Below are 25,926 nucleotides of genomic sequence, written 5' to 3'. Positions count from 1 at the left end.
AACATGGTATATTTCTCCATCTGTTAGTGTCCTCTTTGATTTCTTTCACCAGTGTTTTATCGTTTTCTATATATAGGTCTTTAGTTTCTTTAGGTAGATATACTCCTAATTATTTTATTCTTTCCGTTGCAATGGTGAATGCAATGGTGAATTGTTTCCCCAATTTCTCTTTCTATTTTCTCATTATTAGTGTATAGGAATGCAAGGAATTTAGTGTGATTTTATATCTTGAAACTTTACTATATTCATTGATTAGTTCTAGTAATGTCCTGGTGGAGTCTTTAGGGTTTTCTATGTAGAGGATCATGTCATCTGCAAACAGTGAGAGTTTTACTTCTTCTTTTCCAATCTGATTCCTTTTATTTCTTTTTCTGCTCTGATTGCTGTGGCCAAATCTTCCAAAACTATGTTGAATAGTAGTGGTGAGAGTGGGCACCCGTGTCTTATTCCTGACTTTAGGGGGAATGTTTTCAATTTTTCACCATTGAAGATAATGTTTGCTGTGGGTTTCTCACATATAGCTTTTATTATGTTGAGGTATGTTCCTTCTATTCCTGTTTCTGGAGGGGTTTTATCATAAATGGTTGTTGAATTTTGTCAAAGGCTTTCTCTGGATCTATTGAGATAATCATATGGCTTTTACTTTTCAATTTGTTAATGTGGTGTATTACAGTGATTGATTTGCAAATATTGAAGAATCCTTGCATCCCTGGAATAAAGCCCAGGGATGGTGTATGGTCATGGTGTATTTTCTTTTTAATGTGTTGTTGGATTCTGATTGCTAGAATTTTGTTAAGGATTTTTGCATCTATGTTCATCAGTGATATTGGCCTGTAGTTTTCTTTTTTGTGTGGCATGTTAGTCTGGTTTTGGTATTACGGTGATGGTGGCCTCATAAAATGAGTTTTGAAGTTTACGTTCCTCTGCAGTTTTCTGGAAGAGTTTGAGTAGGATAGGTGTTAGCTCCTCTCTAATTTTTGGTAGAATTCAACTGTGAAGCCATCTGGATCTGGGCTTTTGTTTGCTGGAAGATTTCTGATTACAGTTTCCACTTCTGTGCTTTGATGGATCTATTAAGTTTTTCTATTTCTTCCTGGTTCAGTTTTGGAAAGTTTACTTTTCTAAGAATTGGACCATTTCTTCCAAGTTATCCATTTTATTGGAATATAATTGCTGATAGTAGTCTCTTATGATCCTTTGTATTTCTGTGTTGTTGTGATATCTCCATTTTCATTATTAATTTTATTGATTTGATTTTTCTCCCTTTGTTTCTTGATGAGTCTGGCTAATGGTTTATCAATTTTATTTATCCTTTCAAAGAACCAGCTTTTGGCTTTGTTGATTTTTGCTATGGTCTCTTCTGTTTCTTTTGCATTTATTTGTCCCCTAATTTATTAAGATTTCTTTCCTTCTGCTAACTCTTGGGTTCTTCATTTCTTCCTTTTCTCGTTGCTTTAGGTGTAGAGTTAGGTTATTTATTTGATTTTTTCTTGTTTCTTGAGGTATGCTTGTATTGCAATAAACCTTCCCTTTAACACTGCTTTTACAGTGTCCCACAGGTTTGTGGTTGTTTTAATTCCATTTTCATTCGTTTATATGCATATTTTGATTCCTTCTGTGATTTGTTGGTTACTCAGCAGCATGTTGTTCAGCCTCCACATGATGGAATTTTTAATAGTTTTTCTCCTGTAATTGAGATCTAATCTTACTGCATTGTGCTCAGAAAATATGCTTGGAATGATTTTCATGTTTTGGAAATTACCAAGGCTAGATTTATTGCCCAGGATGTGATCTATCCTGGAGAAGGTTACGTGCGCACTTGAGAAAAGGAGAAATTCATTGCTTTGGTGTGAAATGTCCCATAGATATCAATTAGGTCTAACTGGTCTGTTGTATCATTTAAAGTTTGTGGTTCCTTGTTAATTTTCTGTTTAGTTGATCTATCCATAGATGTGAGTGGGGTATTAAAGTCTCCAACTATTATTGTGTTATTGTTAATTTCCCCTTTCATACTTGTTAGCATTTGTCTTACATATTGTGGTGCTCCTATGTTGGGTGCATATATATTTATAATTGTTACGTCTTCTTCTTGGATTGATCCTTTGATCATTATGTAGTGTCCTTCTTTGTCTCTTTTCACAGCCTTTGTTTTAAAGTCTATTTTATCTGATATGAGTATTGCCACTCCTGCTTTTGGTCTCTATTTGTGTGGAATATCTTTTTCCAGCCCTTCACTTTCAGTCTGTATGTGTCCCCTGTTTTGAGGTGGGTCTCATGTAGACAACATATATAGGGGTCTTGTTTTTGTATCCATTCAGCCAGTCTTTGTCTTTTGGCTGGGGCATTAAACCCATTTACGTTTAAGGTAATTATTGATAAGTATGATCCCGTTCAGAAGCAGAAGATATTAAGAAGAGGTGACAAGAATAAATGGAAGAACTGTACAAAAAAAAAAAAAAATCTTCACGACCCAGATAATCATGATGATGTGATCACTAATCTAGAGCCAGACATCTTGGAATGTGAAGTCAAGTGGGCCTTAGAAAGCATCATTATGAATAAAGCTAGTGGAGGTGATGGAATTCCAGTTGAGCTATTTCAATCCTGAAAGATGATGCTGTGAAAGTGCTGCACTCAATATGCCAGCAAATTTGGAAAACTCAGCAGTGGCCACAGGACTGGAAAAGGTCAGTGTTCATTCCAATCCCAAAGTAAGAAAATGCCAAAGAATGCTCAAACTATCACACAATTGCACTCATCTCACATGCTAGTAAAATAATGCTCAAAATTCTCCAAGCCAGGCTTCAGCAATACGTGAACCGTGAACTCCCTGACATTCAAGTTGGTTTTAGAAAAGGCAGAGGAACCAGAGATCAAATTGCCAACATCCGCTGGATCATCGAAAAAGCAAGAGAGTTCCAGTAAACCATCTATTTCTGCTTTATTGACTATGCCAAAGACTTTGACTGTGTGGATCATAATAAACTGTGGAAAGTTCTGAAAGAGATGAGAATACCAGTTACCACCTAACCTGCCTCTTGTGAAATCTGTATGCAGGTCAGGAAGCAACAGTTAGAACTGGACATGAAACAACAGACTGGTTCCAAATAGGAAAAGGAGTACATCAAGGCTGTATATTGTCACCCTGCTTATTTAACTAATATGCAGAGTACATCATGAGAAATGCTGGATGGGAAGAAACACAAACTGGAATCAAGATTGCCGGGAGAAATATCAATAACCTCAGATATGCCGTTGACACCACCCTTATGGCAGAAAATGAAGAACTAAAAAGCCTCTTGATGAAAATGAAAGAGGAGAGAGAAAAAGTTGGCTTAAAGCTCAACATTCAGAAAAGGAAGATCATGGCATCTGGTCCCATCACTTCATGGGAAATAGATGGGGAAACAGTAGAAACAGTGTCAGACTTTAGTTTTTTGGGGCTCCAAAATCACTGCAGATAGTGACTGAAGCCATAAAATTAAAAGACGCTTACTCCTTGGAAGATAAGTTATGACCAACATAAATAGTATATTCAAAAGCAGAGACATTACTTTGCCAACTAAGGTCCGTTTATTCAAGGGTATGGTTTTTCCTGTGGTCATGTATGGATGTGAGAGTTGGACTGTGAAGAAACCTGAGCACCGAAGAATTGATGCTTTTGAACTGTGGTGTTGGAGAAGACTCCTGAGAGTCCCTTGGAGTGCAAGGAGATCCAACCAGTCCATTCTGAAGGAGATCAACCCTGGGATTTCTTTGGAAGGAATGATGCTAAAGCTGAAGCTCCAGTACTTTGGCCACCTCATATGAAGGGTTGACTCATTGGAAAAGACTCTAGGAGGGATTGGAGGCAGGAGGAGAAGGGGACGACTGATGATGAGATGGCTGGAAGGCATCATGGATTCAATGGACGTGAGTCTGAGTGAACTCCGGGAGAAGGTGATGGACAGGGAGGCCTGGCGTTCTGTGATTCATGGGGTCGCAAAAAGTCGGACATAACTGAGCATCTGAATTGAACTGAATGATCCCATTGCCATTTACTTTATTTTTTTGGGTTCGAGTTTAAACACCCGTTTTGTGTTTCCTGTCTAGAGAAGATCCTTTAGCATTTGATGGAGAGCTGGTTTGGTGGAGCTGAATTCTCTCTGCCTTTGCTTGTCTGGAAAGCTTTTGATTTCTCCTTCATATTTGAATGAGATCCTTGCTGGGTACGGAAATCTGGGCTGTAGGTTTTTTTTTTTTTTCCATCACTTTAAGTATATCCTGCCATTCCCTCCTAGCCTAAAGAGTTTCTATTGAAAGATCAGCTGTTATCCTTATGGGCATCCCCTTGTGTGTTATTTGTTGTTTTTCCCTTGCTGCTTTTAATATTTGTTCTTTGTGTTTGATCCTTGTTAATTTGATTAATATGTTTCTTGGGGTGTTTCATCATGGATTTATCCTGTTTGGGACTCTCTGGGTTTCTTGGACTTGGGTGATTATTTCCTTCCCCATTATAGGGAAATGTTCAACTATTATCTCCTCAAGTATTTTCTCATGGTCTTTCTTTTCGTCTTCTTCATCTGCGACTCCTATGATTTGAATGTTGGAGCTTTTCATATTGTCCTGGAGGTCTCTGAGATTGTCCTCATTTCTTTTAATTCGTTTTTCTTTTTTCCTCTCTGATTCATTTATTTCTAGTATTCTATCTTCTACTTCACTAATCCTATCTTTTGCCTCCATTATTCTACTGTTTGTTCCCTCCAGAGTGTTTTTGACCATTTATTGCATTATTCATTATATATTGACTCTTTTTTACTTCTTCTAGGTCCTTGTTAAACCTTTCTTGCATCTTCTCAGTCCTTGTCTCCAGGCAATTTATCTGTGATTCCATTTTTATTTCAAGATTTTGGATCATTTTCACTATCAATATTTGGAATTCTTTATCAGGTAGATTCCCTATCTCTTCCTCTTTTGTTTGGTTTGGTGGGCATTTCTCCTGTTCCTTTACCTGCTGGGTATTCCTCTGTCTCTTCATCCTGTTTTTATTTCTGTTTTCTTGGGGTGGCCTTTCTGTATTCTGGCAGTTTGTGGAGTTCTCTTTATTGTGGACTTTCCTCTCTGTGGCTGGGTTTGTATGGGTGGCTTGTCAAGGTTTCCTGTTTAGGGAAGTTTGTGTCAGTGTTCTGGAGGGTGGAGCTGGATTTCTTCTCTCTGAAGTGCAATGAAGTGTCCAGTAATGAGTTATGAGATGTCAGTGGGTTTGGAGTGACTTAGGGCAGCCAGTATATTGAAACTCAGGGCTGAGTTCCTGTGTTGCTGGAGAATTTGCATGGTATGTCTTGCTCTGGAACTTGTTGGCCCTTGGGTAGTGTTTTGTTTCAGTGTTGGTATGGAGGCATTTGATGAGCTCCTGTCAATTAATGTTCCCTGGAGTCAGGAGTTCTCTGGTCTCAGGATTTGGACTTAAGCCTCCTGCTTCTGGTTTTCAGTGTTAGTTTTACAGTAGCCTCAAGACTTCTCCATCTATATACCACCACTGATAAAACATCTAGGTTAAAGATGAAAAGTTTGTCCACAGTAAGGGACATCCAGAGAGGTTCACAGAGTTACATGGAGAAGAGAAGAGGGAGGAGGGGGTTAGAGGTGACCCAAATGAGATGAGGTGGAATCAAATGAGGCGAGAGCAAGCTAGCCAGTAATCACTTCCTTACGTGCACTCCACAATCTGAACTGCTCAGAGATGTTCCTGGAGTTATACAGAGAAGAGAAGAGGGCGGAAGGAGACAGAGGTGGCCAGGAGGATAAGGGGGGTGGGGGGGGGGAAATCAAAAGGAGAGAGACAGATCCAGCCAGCAATCAGTTCCCTAAGTGTTCTCCACCATCTGGAACACACAAAGATATCCACAGATTTGGGTAGAGAAGAGAAGGGGGAGGGAGGAGATAGGGGTGACCTGGTGGAGAAAAAGCAGAGTCCAAAGTGGGAGAGAGCAGTCAAGCCAGTAATCTCGCTTTCAAGGAAAAATGGGTACTGAAGATTGGGTTCTTAAAGGTACAAAATTGATAACAAATGCCAGAAAGCAAAGATCAATAATCTAGAGTAGAGGTTTGATTTTCAAAAATATAATATTAAAGAAGAGGAAAAAAAGTCACAAAAATTACATTAAAAAATATATGTATGAAGTTTGCTTGAAAAAAATAGGGTCTCTCTTTTCTTTTTCTGCAAAGTAATCGTAGGTTATAAAAATGAAAATTAAAGGAGTAATAGAGGACTTAAAATTTTAAAAAAAATTAAAAATGATGGTAAAAATAGTAACAATATATCTAGGACTTTCTCTGGTGTTGTTGTGGGCAGTGTGGGGTCAGTTCATTTTTGGCTAGTTCCTTGATCTGGCTTATATTTCTCAAGATCTATAGGCCTCTTCCTGTGTAGTCGGTACTAACTACAGGATTTTAATCTATGGCACCTGTCACTTCCAAGACGGTTCCCTCTGTTTTAGCTTCTTCTGCTTGCTGGTGTCTTCAGTGTCTGATTTCCACCCTGACACAAGGGGGCGGTGGTGGACACTTTTCTAGGCTCACTTGTTCAGTCAAGCTGTGGGGAGGGAGGGACGCTGCAAACAACACTCGCGTGTGCTCGCAGTGTCTCAGCCACACTGGGCCTGCCCCCACTCACAGCCTGTGTGCCCTCCCTGAACACACTGCTCAGGCTCTAAGTTGTTCTGCTAGTAACCGTCCGAGGCCGGCCCTGGGCTGCATGCTCCTCCCAGGTCTAAGCCGCTCAGGTTCCAGTACTCAGGTAGTCCTCAGAAGTGCAGACTTGGTTGGGCCTGCATTTTGTGCTCTTCCCATGTCCGAGCAGCTCAGGTGATGAGGTGTTTGGTGAGTGCGGTCACTGCAACTTATCTCCTCCCCCATCCTTGCTGCTCGGTTTTCTGGATGTACAACCGGCATGCCTTTTCAGGCAAATGTTGACCATCCAGAACCCCAGGAAGTCTTAGTTAGCAAAGAAGTCTGCTTTCAGTTTGGTAAATAATGCCTCTTTGGGGTTGCAATTGCCCCCTTCCGGCTCTGGCTGCCTGTCAGCGGAGGGGCATGGTCTTCAACCGGCTATCTCTGTTCAGTCCTTTGTTCTGTGAGTGGGCCTGATGGTGTCTTAGGTTAGGGCTTTTTGAGAGGTAGCTATCCCACAGTCTGGTTTGCTAGCCCAAGTTAGTTCCCTCAGATTGCCCTCAGGGCATTCAGGCCTGGTCCTTACTCTAAGCAATGCAGTCCATGCCTCCCTGCCCAGGCCCCGGTTGCTAGTAGCGGGTGCAGGCATCTGCGCTGCTTCCCTGCTGTGGGAATTACTGTTGGTCACCCGTAATCTGTGGGTTTTTATTTATTTATTTTTCCTCCCAGTTATGTTGCCCTCTGTGCTTCCAAGGCTCACCTCAGACTCGGCATTGAGAGTGTTTCCTGGTGTTTGGAAACTTTTCTCTTTTTAAGACTCTCTTCCCAGGACGGAGCTCTGTCCCTACCTCTTTTGTCTCTCTTTTTGTCTTTTATATTTTTTCCTACCTCCTTTCGAAGACAATGGGCTGCTTTTCTGGGTGCCTGATGTCCTCTGCCAGCATTCAGAAGTTGTTTTGTGGAATTTACTCAGTGTTCAAATGTTCTTTTGATGAATTTGTTGGGGAGAAAGTGGGCTCCCCCTCCTATTCCTCCACCATCTTAGTACTGCCTCTGACACACAATTTTTTAAGATTATACTTCATTTGTAATTATTATAAAATATTGACTATATTCCCTGTGCTGTACAATATATTCTTGTAGATTATTTATTTTATACACAGTAATTTGTGTCTCTTAATTCCTTACTTCTATCTTCCTTTCCTTTCTCCCTGGGGATTTCTTTACAAGGCTAGCAGATCCTATTTTTAGGGTAAGGTGAGCTCACCTTGCTTATTTAACTTATATGCAGAGTACATCATGAGAAACGCTGGGCTGGAAGAAGCACAAGCTGGAATCAAGATTGCCAGGAGAAATATCAATAACTTCAGATATGCAGATGACATCACCCTTATGGCAGAAAGTGAAGAGGAACTAAAGAGACTCTTGATGAAAGTGAAAGAGGAGAGTGAAAAAGTTGGCTTAAAGCTCAACATTCAGAAAACGAAGATCATGGCACCTGGTCCCATCACTTCATGGGAAATAGATGGGGAAAACAGTGGAAACAGTGTCAGACTTTATTTTCTGGGGCTCCAAAATCACTGCAGATGGTGACTGCAGCCATGAAATTAAAAGACGCTTACTCCTTGGAAGGAAAATTGTGACCAACTTAGATAGCATATTGAAAAGCAGAGATATTACTTTGCCAACAAAGGCCCATGTAGTCAAGGCAATGGTTTATCCAGTGGTCATGTATGGATGTGAGCACTGGACTGTGAAGAAAGCTGAGTGCCAAAGAATTGATGCTTTTGAGCTGTGGTGTTGGAGAAGACTCTTGAGAGTCCCTTGGTCTGCAAGGAGATCCAACAGTCCATTCTAAAGGAGATCAGTCCTGGGTGTTCCTTGGAAGGAATGATGCTGAAGCTGAAACTCCAGTACTTTGGCCACCTCATGCGAAGAGTTGACTCATTGGAAAAGACCCTGATGTTGGTAGGAATCGGGGGCAGGAGGAGAAGAGGAAAACAGAGGATGAGATGGTTGCATGGGCATCATCAACTTGATGGATGTGAGTCCGAGTGAACTCTGGGAGTTGGTGATGGACAGGGAGGCCTGGCGTGCTGTGATTCATGGGGTCACTAAGAGTCAGACAGGATGAGCGACTGAACTGAACTGAGTTCACCTAAGCTCAATGGGAGGATTGTGATTGGTGTATGTTAGGTTTTCTTGACAAGTGTTTTTCCTAAATGCAGGCTGACGTAGGCTTAGATTTGTAATGCGAGCTGGGTCCTTGAGGTCATATTCATTTTTGGTGTCCTAATATAAAATAAACTTTATAAACTTCAGTTCCAGAATACTTCATGGGATACATATTATGATATATATTATAAATTATATTTAATACCTATAATCGATATGAACTATATTTTACATATAATCAATTGGGGATGTATTCTTATTAACAGAATTGATGTCAAGCAGTATTAGATATATTTTAAAAAATATATCATATGAAGAAATAATATAATATTAAGCAATAATAGATTATTCCTAAGAAAGATGCATACAAATAAGACAAAATTATAGAGAATTGAGAAAGAAGGAACTGTTTTCAGCATGTTTCATGAGGCCATCATAACCATGTGATATTCTCATTTTTGTTCAATCCCATTCAGTTGACTATAGGCTGGACCTAGTGACTTTCTTTGAACTGAATATGGTAAAGGTGATGGGATGGTACTTCCAAGATTACATTGCAGCAGCCTGTGATATCTTTGTGATATTCTCTTGCTCTAGCTTGATCACTATGAAACAACCAGCTGCCATGTAGTACACTGCCCTAAAGACTATGTACCAAGGAACTCAGACTGTTTGCAGTCAAAAACCAGCAACAGACAGGAGTTCATAGTCCAATAACCCTAAAATAACTAAATTTTCCCAACCGTCAAGTGAGTAAGCTTGGAAACCAATCATTCCCTACTTGAAAATTGCGATGACTGCCAACTTTGCTAACTTCTTGACTGCAGCCTGTGAGAAATTCTCTGAAAGTGAGAACTCAGTTAAGATGCATGTATATTCGTGATCTATGGACACTGTGCCATAATAGGGAAATACTTTTTAGGCTACTGTGATGGTTAATTTTATGTGTCAAAACCCCATCAACTGGTCATAGGGTACCCAGATTATATATGATTTGGGGGTGTGTCTATAAGACTGTATCTAGATGAGATTAGCATTTGAATGGTGGAATAAAAACAGTAGATTGCCCTTCCCAGTGTGGGTGGGTAGACATCACCCAACTCATTGGAGACCTGACTAGAACAAAAGACAGCAGAAAGAGGCATTGGCCCCTTTTATTCATCCTGTCTGATCACTTGAGACATTGGTCTTCATTTGCCCTCAAAAACCTCTGGTTCTTAAGCCTTTAAATCTGAACTGAAATTGACACCACTGGCATCCCTGCTTCTCAGGCCTTCAGACTAAAACTGATTTATGTCACTGCATTGCCAGGGTCTCTGGCTTGCAGACAGTAGATTGTGGGAATTTTGAACCTCCTTCATATTTATAGGAGCCAATTCCTTGTAAAGAAATCTGTTCCAAAAATATCCTATTATATCTCTTTTTCTGGAGAATGCTGACTAATACACCTATTAAACATGGGTGTAAATTGTTATGCAGCAATAGGTGACATTTAAGAAGCACATTTTGAGTAGGTGAAATTATATGCCAATTTTTCCCTTGGACATAGATGCAAAAACATAAACAAAATATTGGTAAACCAAATTCCATGATATAAAGAGGTAATACAGGTGGTGCTAGTGGTAAAGAATCTGCCTGCCAATGCAGGAGATATAAGAGATACGAATTCAATCCCTGTGTTGGGAAGATACCCTTGAGGAGGGCATGGCAACCTATTACAGTATTCTTGCCTGCAGAATCCCATGAACACAGGAGCCTGGTGGGCCCCAGTCTATAGGTTCGCAAATAGTCTGACACAACTGAAGCGACTTAGCAGGCAGGCAAAGTGTAGTAGACTGGGTTTGTATTTAATACAGGATTTGTTCAGTTTTTGAAAACTGGTGTCCCACAGTATCAGAATAAAAGGAGAAAATCATATCATTTTTCAGTTCAGTTCAGTTGCTCAGTCATGTCTGACTCTTTGTGACCCCATGAACTGCAGCACTCCAGGCCTCCCTGTCCATGACCAACTCCCAGAGTTTACCCAAACCCATGTCCATTGAGTCAGTGATGCCATCCAACCATCTCATCCTCTATCACCCCCTTCTCCTGCCCTCAATCTTTCCCAGCATCAAGGTCTTCTCAAATGAGTCAGCTCTTAGCAACAGGTGGCCAGAATATTGGAGTTTCAGCTTCAACCTCATTCCCACCAATGAACACCCAGGACTGATCTCCTATAGAATGGACTGGTTGGATCTCCTTGCAGTCCAAGGAACTCTCAAGAGTCTTCTCCAACACCACAGTTCAAAAGTATCAATTCTTCAGAGCTCAGTTTTCCTTATAGTCCAACTCTCACATCCAAACATGATCACTGGAAAAACCATAGCCTTGACTCGATGGACCTTTGTTGGCAAAGTAATATCTCTGCTTTTCAATATGCTGTCTAGGTTGGTCATAACTTTCCTTCAGGGTGTATATTCTTGCAATGATTGAATAATAGATTAGTCAAACATAATGGAGAATGAAAAACCCATAACAAAGTTAATACCTCAGTGCAGTGGGGAGAGGGTGCTATTTTTCATAAAATGATGCTGGTCAACTACATGGAGAATTTTTAGGAAGGAAAATATACTTGATCTTTGTGTTATACCCTCCCTCTCCACAAAATCATACAGATGTAGGGGATTATAGAACTAAGTGCTAAAGCCATATGATGAAGCTTATGGAAGATAATATAGGGGAATAGCTTCATGATGAGTAGGGAAAGCAATAGCCTTAATGGAAAAGATGAATATATTTTGATTGTATTAAAATTAAGAACTTACCATGAAAAGTTGTAGTGAAAGAATATATTATAATATCAATACTGAATTCATCTTCAAAACCTACAATTTATCTAAAAAGGGTTGAAAACAAAGTAGAAAAAAAAGACATTTCATAAGATGAGCAAATCACTGATAAGCATATGGAAACGTACTTAAACTCATTAGTAACCAGCAAGATTTTTTAAAAAATCAATTTAAGCCTGAAAGAAAAACCAGCAAAATAAAATTATAATACTTCTCATATCATCAGAATGGAAAATTTTGAAATATCAACAATTTCAAGTTTTGTGAAGATATGAAAGAATTCTCATATACTGTTGCTGGAAATATAAATTATAACATCTCTCTAGGAAATAATATGTCATTAAAGTTAAAAAAAACATATGTCCTGTGACCCCACAGATACATTTCTAAGAATATATCTTCCAAATATGTTCATACATTTGTAAAGTATACAGTGATATTCAGTACAGCATTTTTATAGCAGCATAAGGCTGAAAAAAGTATTCATCAATGGGGACTGCTCAAATAAATTCAGATACTTCTGTGCAATGTAAACTGTGCAGTTATTGAAAAGAATGATATAGTTCTATACCTACCAATATAAAACTATATGCATTATATATAAAATAAAATAGTGTGCAATGGAGTATCTTTCTTAAAAGTGAGCCATCTATAGATAATATTTCTTTTGTGAAATTATTATTATTTTTTTAAATTTTATTTTTACTTTATTTTACTTTACAATACTGTATTGGTTTTGCCATACATTGACATGAATCCACCACGGGTGTACATGTGATCCAAATTATTTTTATTTTACAAGATGAATAAAAGTAGTTGCTCCTAGAGAAGAAAAGTGGTGGTATAAGAGTTTATCTTTTGTATCATATGCATATTTTACCTGTTCAAAAATAGCTTTTAAAATAACTACAGAGAAAACAGGAAGTATTAATATTAGCTAATGATGTGTTACTTTGATTATAAAAGGACCCTGAGATACATGACAACTGTAGGTACCATTTTTTGTGTGATATTGAAAATAAGGACAGTCTCCAAAACTTGACAGTTATCTATGAGATGTTTGGTAAGAGCTGTTTGGTATAAAATCTCGCTGCTTTATGTATTTATTCTTTGTTGCAATACATTTGTTAATGCAGCTACTCATACAGGATGTTGGGAAAGAGTTAAGCCAGATGAAGCGGATTGAGCATAGACATTGTACTACCTTAACCAGAGGAGCAGAAAGTTTGCTAAGTTACACTGGGGAGATTTCCTGAAGTTTTTACTCCAATCCATATATTCATCTTCTGCAGTCTGGGCTCAAACTGTGTAATAGTTGCACCTGCTATTCTTAAAATGCAGCTAAATATTGAATGGTGAATTAAATAGCCACTTGATTTTGCTATTGAGACCAATGACTGCAGGTGTAAGTAATTTTGCATTCTATTCTATCTCCTCCAGCTTACCACCAAAAACATATCTTTTAAAATCTAGGTTCCTGATGGAAGTTGGGAGGAGCAGTTGACTTTTGAGCAGCAACCTGAAATTAGATTTTCAAAAAGTATATGACAATCTATGTTTAAAGGCTTTGGTGGAAAACCAGGGCTTTGTACCAAATGACAGATCTAAGAACTGCTTTCTACTCTTTCTATACATTTTTGAATTTTTAAATCTCAAAGAGTTCCTGCAACTCCTCTTCCTAAGGTTATAAGAGTTTACTGCAAACAATTTCTTTGTAGAGGAACTTAATTAAAAATTATAGGTGGGACTCACATTTGCAGAGTATTTCCCTGAAGAATTGTGTATATTCTGAATTCTGGAAAATTAAATTACATTTTACATGCAGTAGGGGAATTTTCTATTTAAAGACAATCTTTGATTTGTCATTTCATTTTATTAGGCTTGCTTAATTAAATTTAGCATAGTGGAGGTAAAATTACCCAGTACCTGGTATTGTTATCCACTACCAAAGGAGCATTTAATTTAGTTTTAAGGTAAAATCTTACAGATGTTTGAACTTATCAATCTAGTCTACCAAATTGATTAAGTAGCTAGTTGATGACAAAATCTGAAAGTGAAACAAAATAACAGGGACTATAGGGAATATATAGACTGTGCTTCTGGGAAGCTTACACTGCAGAGTTGGAAAAAGTACAAACCCCTTTCCTCAAAAGGTAACCAAATAGTTATTAAGCACTGTTCAAGGCAAGTGAGCAATGCAAAGTTACATATTCAACATACAACAGGAGAAAATACATAGAACAAGGAAATTAAATTTGTGGGTAAGTTAAACAGAAGCTACTTAGTAAGAAAAGGTTATCTGGTCACCAAGTAATGTGTACATACACGTCAACATGCCTAATTTGGTCTTACCTCCTCCTTCTCCATCTTTCTTTCCTTCTTTTCTTCCCAGCCGCCAACAGTGTTTATTATGCTGCAGAACCAATAAACAAAATTTCAAAGTTTTTTTTTTTTCTGATGAAACTTCCAAGTTTAGACTGAGTCTGTGCTCAAGACCTTTAAGAGCTTGAAAGCATTTTCATAAATTGTTCCCTGGTGCCTTTGACCTAATTTCTGGAAACTATTTGAAAACCTAAGGTGTCTGAATGCAAATTTTATCCTTACAGTTCATTAATAGCTCTATAAAAGTTAAATATATGACCTGCTGCAAATTGAAAGAGCTAAACTATTTGCTTAATGGATACATTGCCTAGGTACCATAATACTAAGAGGAATATAAGGTCATAGTATCAATTTCACTTGCTCATTTATTTTTTTTCCTTTCATCATCCCTGTTTCTATGTGTTAAGGATGCAAATTTCTACTAGAATATATCAAACTAAAAATAATTTTTAACATAATGTGAGAAAATGAAAAGTACTCTCGGTTAAGGCCTAATTTGAGACAATATATGCTATTTATTGAATATCAGATCTAGGTTTGTGTTAAATGCTATGTGTATATATATAGAGAGAGACATATATATATACACGTCTGTATATATATATATATATATATATATGTATACATACACACGTGTGTGTGTGTATACACACACAGTCATATATATTCTTTAAAATAAGACACAATAAGTCACATTTAATAGATGAGAATAAGTAGATAAAAACTATACAACTTACCAAAAGTCATGAAGCTAGTAAGCAATAAATCAGAGTCCAAAACTTGTTTTTTTAATTTCTTTTACACTAAATTAGAGTCAGTTTATCCAAGTCCATATTTTATCTCCTGTCAGTTGTTAAATGTGTAACCATGGGCAAGACAGTTAACATCTTTCTGTCTCTGTTTTTTTTTTTTTTTTTTGTCTTTTAAACAGGGATACTAGTGTACAGGATCTATATCAAGGATGTTCTTCACAAATAATTAGTTGATGTATATGAGGCAGTTAAGAATGCCTGATGTGTTAGTTATTTTATTATTGTTGTTACAATACCATTCGAAGAAAAGGAGATTAATTGCCTCATTTTTATTTACTGAAAGCTTGATATGGCCACTTGCACACGGGTACTCCATTAAAGTTGGATAATGGGGTCTTCTGATTAATACAATGTTGTATTTGATAGAATGTTATAAGGTATATCTTATTCACATAATAGATTATCAAAGAATGTAAAATATACTAAAGCAAACTTATACATAAAGCATTTTATCTTTTAAATAAATCAGAAAATTCTTCCATTTATGCTGAGGCTTTAGACTCACCAATAAAAAATTCCCCTTGGACTCTTGGTTACCATTCCAGCATGTAAGAAGTTTAGATGTCACCACTTCACCCTAGAAGTAAATACTAAATATACTGAAAAATCAGCAACTCTTCTTAGATCTGTGAGAGAAGTGAGTTCACAGGCCAAGAGCAGAAACCTCCATAGGAACCAGTGCCAGAGTAGGAAATCCTAAAGTGTAATTAATTGCTAGAGTCTCGATGTAGACAAGTTTGAGAGATACAAACTCCAAGAGGACTTAGTCATTAGGATCCCCAAACTTTTGTGTTTTCTGGACTAGAATTTTACCAGATTCTTATAATGAATCTTGAAGAAAAATCTCCTCCTGCTTCTGGAAAGGGAGGGAACAAAGAACTATTTTGCAATATGCACAGCATTCTGTTATTTTTAACAATGTGTGCCCTTAGGAGGAACTAACCAGATCTTAACCTACTTGGGCTTTTAGGAAAGGCTAACTGACCTAGGGGGAAGAAAATACTCAAGTCAGCTCTAGCCCACCACATGAAACAAGAGAAATACCCAACTCATTCTCACTCTACCCATCTTTTCTAATCAAAGTGGAGAGGATACTGAGCACCATATTAAATGTTCAAATAAAAGCAGAAAAGGCAGACAAATAATGGAAGACAAGAATAGGAACTAAGAAGAACAAAAAAGAAAAAAGTAACAAATGTGACAGAAAATAATCCAACTATATATCAATAATCACTTTGACATCTATGATATAAATACACCAATTAAAAGATGAAGACAGGGTCAGTTCAGGTCAGTTGCTCAGTCGTGTTTGACTCCTGGTGACCCATGAATCACAGCATGCCAGGCCTCCCTGTCCATCATCAACTCCCGGAGTTCACTCAGACTCACGTCCATCGAGTCAGTGATGCCATCCAGCCATCTCATCCTCTGTCGTCCCCTTCTCCTCCTGCCCCCAATCACTCCCAGCATCAGAGTCTTTTCCAATGAGTCAACTCTTCGCATGAGGTGGCCAAAGTACTGGAGTTTCAGCTTTAGCATCATCCCTTCCAAAGAAATCCTAGGGTTGATCTCCTTCAGAATGGACTGGTTGGATCTCCTTGCAGTCCAAGGGACTCTGAAGAGTCTTCTACAACACCACAGTTCAAACGCATCAATTCTTCGGCGCTCAGCCTTCTTCACAGTCCAACTCTCACATCCATACATGACCACAGGAAAAACCATAGCTTTGACTAGACAGACCTTAGTCGGTAAAGTAATGTCTCTGCTTTTCAATATGCTATCTAAGTTGATCATAACTTTTCTTCCAAGGAGTAAGCGTCTTTTAATTTCATGGCTGCAGTCACCCTCTGCAATGATTTTGGAGCACAAAACAATAAAGCCTGACACTGTTTCCACTGTTTCCTGATCTATTTCCAATGAAGTGATGGGTACAGATGCCATGATCTTCGTATTCTGAATGTTGAGCCTTAAGGTAACTTTTTCACTCTCCAATTTCACTTTCATCAAGAAGATTTTTAGTTCCTCTTCACTTTCTGCCATAAGGGTGGTGTCATCTGCATATCTGAAGTCACTGATATTTCTCCCGGCAATCTTGATTCCAGCTTGTGCTTCTTCCAGTCCAGCATTTCTCATGATGTACTCTGCATAGAAGTTAAATAAGCAGGGTGAGAGTATATAGCCTTGACACACTCCTTTTCCTATTTGGAACCAGTCTGTTGTTCCATGTCCAGTTCTAACTGTTGCTTCCTGACCTGCATATAGGTTTCTCAAGAGGCAGGTCAGGTGGTCTGGTATTCCCATCTCTTTCAGAATTTTCCACAGTTTATTTTGATCCACACAGTCAAAGGCTTTGGCACAGTCAGTAAAGCAGAAACAGATGTTTTCCTAGAACTCTCTTGCTTTTTCGATGATCTAGCCGATGTTGGTAATTTGATCTGTGGTTCCTCTGCCTTTTCTAAAACCAGCTTGAACATCAGGGAGTTCACGGTTCACGTACTGTTGAAGCCTGAAGTGGAGAATTTTGAGCATTATTTTACTAGCATGTGAGATGAGTAAAATTGTGTGGTAGTTTGAGGATTCTTTGGCATTTTCTTTCTTTGGGATTGGAATGAACACTGACCTTTTCCAGTCCTGTGGCCACTGCTGAGTTTTCCAAATTTGCTGACATATTGAGTGCAACAGATTCACAGCATCATTTTTCAGAATTTCAAATAGCTCAACTGGAATTCCATCACCTCCACTAGCTTTTGTTTGTAGTGATGCTTTCTAAGGCCCACTTGACGTCACATTCCAGGATGTCTGGCTCTAGATGAGTGATCACACCATCGTGATTATCTGGGTCGTGAAGATCTTTTTTGTACAGTTCTTCTGTGTATTCTTGCCACCTCTTCTTAATATCTTCTGCTTCTGTTAGGTCCATACCATTTCTGTCCTTTATCAAGCCCATCTTTGCATGAAATATTCCCTTGGTATCTCTAATTTTCTTGAAGAGATCTCTAGTCTTTCCCATTCTGTTGTTTTCCTCTATTTCTTTGCACTGATCGCTGAAGAAGGCTTTCTTATCTCTTCTTGCTATTCTTTGGAACTCTGCATTCAGATGCTTATATCTTTCCTTTTTTCCTTTGTTTTTCACCTCTCTTCTTTTCACAACTATTTGTAAGGCCTCCCCCGACAGCCATTTTGCTTTTTTGCATTCATTTTCCTTGGGGATGGTCTTGATCCCTGTCTCCTGTACAATCTCATGAACCTCATTCCATAGTTCATCAGGCACTTTATCTATCAGATCTAGTCCCTTAAATCTATTTCTCACTTCCACTGAAGCAGTGGCTCGGCTTTGCTGGAGCAGTGGTGAAGACATACCCCACGCCAAGAAAAGAGAAACTGAAGTAAGATGGTAGGTGTTGCAAGAGGGCATCAGAGGGCAGACACACTGAAACCATACTCACAGAAAAATAGTCAATCTAATCACACTAGGACCACAGCCTTGCCTAACTCAATGAAGCTAAGCCATGCTCGTGGGACAACCCAAGACGGGCAGGTCATGGGGAGGGGTCTGACAGAATGTGGTCCACTGGAGAAGGGAATGGCAAACCACTTCAGTATTCTTGCCTTCAGATCCCCATGAACAGTGTGAAAAGGCAAAATGATAGGATACTGAAAGAGGAATGCCCCACGTCAGTAGGTGCCCAATATGCTACTGGAGATCAGTGGAGAAATAACACCAGAAAGAATGAAGGGATGGAGCCAAAGCAAAAACAATACCCAGCTGTGGATGTGACTGGTGATAGAAGCAAGGTCCAATGCTGTAAAGAGCAATATTGCTTAGGAACCTGGAATGTCAGGTCCATGAATGAAGGAAAATTGGAAGTGGTCAAACAAGAGATGGCAAGAGTGAACATCAACATTCTAGGAATCAGCAAACTAAAATGGACTGGAATGGGTGAATTTAACTCAGATGACCATTATATCTACTACTGGGGGCAGGAATCCCTCAGAAGAAATGGAGTAGCCATCATGGTCAACAAAAGAGTCTGAAATGCAGTACTTGGATGCAATCTTAAAAATGACAGAATGATCTCTGTTCGTTTCCAAGGCAAACCATTCAATATCACCGTAATCCAAGTCTATGCCCCAACCAGTAACACTGAAGAAGCTGAAGTTGAACAGTTCTATGAAGATCTACAAGATCTTTTAGAACTAACACCCCCAAAAGATGTCCTTTTCATTGTAGGAGACTGGAATGCAAAAGTAGGAAGTCAAGAAACACCTGGAGTAACAGGCAAATTTAGCCTTGGAATGTGGAATGAAGCAGGGCAAAGGCTAATAGAGTTTTGCCAAGAAAATGCACTGGTCATAGCAAATACCCTCTTCCAACAACACAAGAGAAGACTCTACACATGAACATCATCAGATGAATAACACCGAAATCAGATTGATTATATTCTTTGCAGCCAAAGATGGAGAAGCTCTATACAGTCAGCAAAAACAAGACCAGGAGCTGACTGTGGCTCAGATCATGAATTCCTTATTACCAAATTCAGACTTAAATTGAAGAAAGTAGGGAAAACCAGTAGACCATTCAGGTATGACCTAAATCAAATCCCTTATGATTATACCGTGGAAGTGAGAAGACAGGGTAGGTATCCCCAAATGACCCAAATTTATGTTGTCTACAAGAAACCAGCTTTAAATATAATGGATGGAGAAAGATATATCATGCTAACACTAATCAAAATAAGGCAGGGGTAGCTTTATCAACTTCAGATACAGCAGCCTACACATCAAGGGAAGCTATGAGAGATAAAGAAGTACCTTAAATGATAAAGGGATCAATTTTCAAAGATGATATAAGAATCCTTAAAGTTTATGCATCTAACAAGAGTGATGAAATAACTGAGACAAAAACTGATAAAACTGCAAGATGAAATAGATGGATCCAGTATCACAGATGAAAATTTCAGCACCTCTCCATCAAAAATGGATGTATCCAAAAAAAAAAAAAAAAGGATGTATCAAGTAGACAGAATGTCAGTAAAAATAAAGTTGAACTCAATATCATCATCATCAATCACCTAGATATAATGGACATCTATAGTCTACTTGCCTTTTTATACTGTTCTTGAGAAACCTGTATATAGGTCAGGAAGCAACAGTTAAAATTGGACATGGAACAACAGACTGGTTCCAAAGAGGAAAAGGAGTATGGCAAGGCTGTATATTGTCACCCCGCTTATTTAACTTATATGCAGAGTACATCATGAGAAATGCTGGGCTGGAGGAAGCACAAGCTGGAATCAAGATTGCCAGGAGAAATAACAATAACCTCAGATATGCAGATGACAGCACCCTTATGGCAGAAATTGAATAAGAATAAAGAGCCTCTTGATGAAAGTGAAAGAGAAGAGTGAAAAATTTGGCTTAAAGCTCAACATTCAGAAAATGAAGATCATGGAATCTGGTCCCATCACTTCATGGGAAATAGTTGGGGAAACAGTGGAAACAGTGGCTGACTTTAGTTTTCTGGGCTCCAAAATCATTGCAGATGGTGACTGCAGCCATGAAATTAAAAGACATTTACTCCTTGGAAGGAAAGTTATGACCAAACTAGAAAGCATATTAAAAAGCAGAGACATTACTTTGCCAACAAAGGTCCATCTAGTGAAGGCCGTGGTTTTTCCAATAGTCATGTATGGATGTGAGAGGTGGACTGTGAAGAAGGCTGAGTGCTGAAGAATTGATGCTTTTGAACTGTGGTGTTGGAGAAGACTCTTGAGAGTCCCTTGGACTGCAAGGAGATCCAACCAGTCCATCCTAAAGGAAATCAGTCCTGAATATTCATTGGAAGGACTGATGTTGAAGCTGAAACTCCAATACTTTGGCCTCCTGATGTGAAGAGCTGACTCATTAGAAAAGACCCTGATGCTGGGAAAGATTGAAGGCAGGAGGAGAAGGGGACGCCAGATGAGGAGATGGTTGGATGACATCACTGACTTGAGGGACATGAGTTTGAGTAAGCTCTGGGAGTTGGTGACAGACAGGGAGGCCTGGCATGCTGCATTCCGTGGGGTCTCAAAGAGTTGAACATGACTGAGCAACTGAGCTGAACTGAACTGAACAAAAACATGCAGCTCCTAACATGGTAGAAGTCACAATGTTTGGCATCTAATCAATAATTGTTGGGTATGAACCAAAGCAAGGCTATATGATCCATAATGAAGAGAAAAATCAAGTAATTAAAACCAACCAGAACTGAAAAGGTGTTGTTATTAGCAGACTTCAGAACATTTATTATAACTATTGTAGATATTGAGGAAGTTAAAGTGAAGCATAAAAACTATTCTTAAGTGCCCAATCAAATTTAAAGAAGTGAAAGCTACAACATCTGAGATGAAGAAAAAAATATAAGGATTGGACTTCAGAGGATATTAGATCTTGAAGAAAATATTAGCAAACTTGAACACACAGCAGTAGACACTTTCCAAAACGAAAAGGAAAACAAGACTTAAAAGTAAATTGACAAAGAGCATTTGTGAGTTACTGTACTAATTCATTTTGCCTGAGACTTGTTTAATCACAGTTCCTGAAGAAGAAAGAGAGGAGAGAAGAGAAAAAAGCATTTGAAGAGATAATGGCTGAGAACTTTCTGTATTTATGAAAAGTATAAACCCACATTTTAAAAAATAATTTTACTTATATATTTATTTTTGGCTGTGCTGGGTTTTTGTTACTGTGTGGACTTTTCTCCAGTTGCAGCAAGTAGGGGCTACTCTCTAGTTGTGGTGCACAGGCTTTTCATTGTAGTGGCTTCTCTTGTTGCAGAGCAGGAGCTCTAGGGCATGCGTGCCATGTGTGCCTAACAGTTCCTGCTCCCAGGCTCTACAGCACAGACTCAATAGTTGTGGTACACTGGTTTAGTTGCTCCTTGGCATGTGGAATCTTCCCGGATCAGGGATGGAACCCATGTCTCCTGTATTGGCAGGCAAGTTCACCACAGAGCCACTAGGGAAGTCCCTAAACCCAGATTTCTAAGAAACGCAACAAAGCACAAGTACCATAAGAATATCATACCATTCATATGAAATTTTAAAATAATTCTAAATATTGAGGAGGCCATAAATATAAAATATTTAGAAATAAATTTGATGAAAGTCATATAAATCCTCAACACTGAAAACATTACTTTAAGAAATTAAATACCACTTAAACAATGGAAATTAATACAAAACAAATGTATTTGTTTGAGGATACTGTTATAAAGATGTCAGTTTTCACCAAATAATATATAAATTGAACACATTAAAAAAAAAAAAAAGAAAATCATACCAAGAAAAAATTTAATCAACTGGTTCAAAGTCAATAATAAAAAGAAAAATTTTAAAGCAGCAATAGGAAAACAGACACTTTACATACAGGGTTACAGACTTGAGGATGAGTGCTTTCCCTTCTGTTCAACCTTATGCAAGAGGTTAGAGTCAGTGCAGTAAGGGAATATAAAAACATAAAGTACATTCAGGATGGAAGAAATAAATAACTGTCTTTACTTGAAGAATATATGATGAAATCTAAAAAAAAAAAGCTATTAGAACTAACAGTTTTCATGATATATAATAAAATGCAAAGTTAATTACATTGTTCTATACTACCAGAAAGAAATCAGAATTTGGAAAAAATCACTTATAATAGTATTGCAAAATATGAAATACATAGGAATAAATCTGACATGAAGATCATGGCATCCGATTCCATCACTTCATGGGAAATAGATCGGGAAACAGTGGAAACAGTGTCAGACTTTAGTTTTTTGGGCTCCAAAATCACTGCAGACAGTGATTGCAGCCATGAAATCAAAAGACACTTACTCCTTGGAAGAAAATATATGACCAACCTAGATAGCATATTGAAAAGCAGAGACATTACTTTACCACTAAGGTCTGTCTAGTCAAGGATATGGTTTTTCCTGTGGTCATGTATGGATGTGAGAGTTGGACTATGAAGAAGGCTGAGCATTGAAAAATTGATTCTTTTGAACTGTGGTGTTGGAGAAGACTCTTGAGAGTCCCTTGGACTGCAAGGAGATCCAACCAGTCCATTCTGAAGGAGATCAACCCTGGGATTTCTTTGGAAGGAATGACGCTAAAGCTGAAACTCCAGTACTTTGGCCACCTCATGCAAAGAGTTGACTCATTGGAAAAGACTCTGATGCTGGGAGGGATTGGGGGCAGGAGAAGAAGGGAACGACAGAGGATCAGATGGCTGGATGGCATCACTTACTCGATGGACGTGAGTCTGAGTGAACTCCGGGAGTTGGTGATGGACAGGGAGGCCTGGCATGCTGAGATTCATGGGGTCGCAAAGAGTCGGACACGACTGAGTGACTGAACTGAACTGAAGTCTGACACAACATCTGCAAAACCTGTACACTGAAAACCTCCAAATATTGCTGAGAGAAATTAAGATTGAAACAGAAAGATACTCTATCTTCTTTGGCCAAATGACCGATTATTGTTAATATATTTCTGCCAACTGAATTATAAAATCAATGTAATCCCAATTAAATCCCAGTAGGCTTTTTAACACAGTTGAAAAATTAATTATAAAATCTGTATAAAAGTACAAGGACCTAGAATAGCCAAAACAGTTTTGAAACAGAAGAATAATTTGTATGGCTAATATTATCTGATTATAAGAATGATTATGAGGTGCAATAAGCAAGGTAGGATATTCCAATAAATGAGTAGAATGAAAAGAGAACCCAGAAATACACACATATGGAAACTGATTTTTTAATTTATAATACACATAAAATTTACCATCTTAATTTAAAATTGTACAGTTCAATGATATTAAGTGCATTCATCATAATATGAATGCACTTAATCACCACTATCCACCTCCAGAACTCTTTTCATCTTATAAAACTGAAATTATGCACCCATTAAACAACAACTTCCCATTGCCTCCTCACTGCAGCCCCTCAGAATCACCATTATGCATTCTATCTTTATGAATTTGACTGTTCCATGTAGCTAATATAAGTTGAATGATACGGTATTTGTCTTTTTGTGGCTGGCTTATTTTACCTAGCAAAATGTCTTCAAGGTTCATTTATATTCTGAGTCAAAGTCTCCTTACTTTTAAAATATTCCATTGCATATGTTGCTATATTTCACATTTTGTTCATCTATTTCTCCATCAAATGCTTAGGTTGTTATCTCTTAGCTCTTGTGAAAAACGCTGTTATGAACATGAGTATGCAAATATCTATTGGAGACCATGCTTTAAATACCTTTGGGTACATACCCAGAAGTAAAATTTCTGGATCATATGGCAATTTTGTTTTTAATTTTTTGGAGACACTGCCATTCTGTTTTCCCTAGCAGCTGCACCATTTTACATTCTCACTGGCAGTTACAAGAATTCCATTTCCTCCACATCAATATCATATATGAAATGAATAGCCAGTCCAGGTTCAATGCATGATACTGGATGCTTGGGGCTGGTACACTGAGGCAACCCAGAGAGATGGTACGGGGATGGAGGAGGGAGGGGGGTTCAGGATGGGGAACACGTGTACACCTGTGGAGGATTCATGTTGATGTATGGCAAAACCAATACAATATTGTAAAGTAATTAACCTCCAATTAAAATAAATATATTTATATTAAAAAAACAAGAGTTCCATTTCCTTCACATCCAACTAAACCCTTGTTATTTTATGATTCCTTTTTTAATAGTAACCATCCTACTGAGTATGAAATAGTATCATATTGTAATTTTGAATTACATTTCCCTGATTCTTTGTGATGTCAATCATCTTTTTGTATGTTTATTGGCCATTTGTATATCTTAGGAGAAATATCAGTTTGAGTCTTTTGCTCATTTTTGAATCAAGTTGTTTTCTTGCTGTTGAATTTTAGGGTTTTTCTGTTCACTTATCAGATATGTGATTTGTAAGTATTTCTCACACTCTATGGGTTGCTGTTTAACTCTGTTGATTGTGTGTTTTGATGTGCAGAGTTTTTAATTTTGATATAGTGCAACTTAATTTTCCTTTTATTGTCTATGATTTTGATGTCACATTCATTAAATCAATCCTAATTCTCATGTTATAAAGATTTACCTATATATTTTCTTGCAGCAGTTTTAATGTTTTAGCGCTTATGTTTAGGTCTTTTAAGTTAATTTTTGTATACAGTGTCAGGCTAAGTTACAGCTTTATTCTTCTGTGTGTAGGTATCTAGTTTTCTCAGCATTTGTTGAGGACTGTCCTTTTCCTATTGAATATTTTCAGCATTCTTAATTAAAGTCATCTGTCTATAATTGTGAGGGTTTATTTCTGGTCTCTCTATTATGTCTTTATGCCAGTACAATAACATTTTGATTATTATAGCTATGCATGTAGTAAGTTGAGAAATTCAGGAAGTATGAATCTTCCCAGTTTGTTGTTTTTCAAGATTATTTTGGATATTTGATGTCTTTTTTTTTTCTGTGAGAAACAACATTTGGAATTTTTTTTTAAGTTTTTATTTTATATTGGAGTATAGCTAATTCACAATGTTGTGTTAGTTTCAGGTGGGCTGCAAAAGGACTCAGCCATACATATACATGTATTCATTCTCCCTCAAACTCTCCTCCCATCCCGGCTGCCATATAACATCGTTGGCATTTTGATAAGAGTCACATTAAATATATAGATTGCATTGGTAAGTATTGATATTTTATAGCATTAGGTCTTCCAATCCAGAAACATGGGGTATGTTTCCATTTCTTTACATCTTAATTTCTTTTTGCAGTGTATTGTAGTTTTTGTTGTACTGGTCTTTTACCTTCTTGTTTAAACTTATTCCTCTATATTTTATTATATTGATGCTATTGTAAGTGAAATTTCTTTCATAATTTCCTTTCCAACAAGACTGTTCATTGTACATATTTACCTGAAATGACCCCCAAAATATTATCCATCTATAGCAATTAATGCTGTGTGGAACATACAAAGTTGTACTTAGTTTTATTTATTATAATTCATACTGATGCCATGAGCTCATTACCTCTGATAAACACCAAAATTACAAATTAGC

Source organism: Capricornis sumatraensis, chromosome X (assembly GCF_032405125.1).
Source record: "Capricornis sumatraensis isolate serow.1 chromosome X, serow.2, whole genome shotgun sequence".
NCBI classification, from domain to species: Eukaryota; Metazoa; Chordata; class Mammalia; order Artiodactyla; family Bovidae; genus Capricornis; species Capricornis sumatraensis.
Note: the sequence above shows the minus strand (reverse complement) of the source record.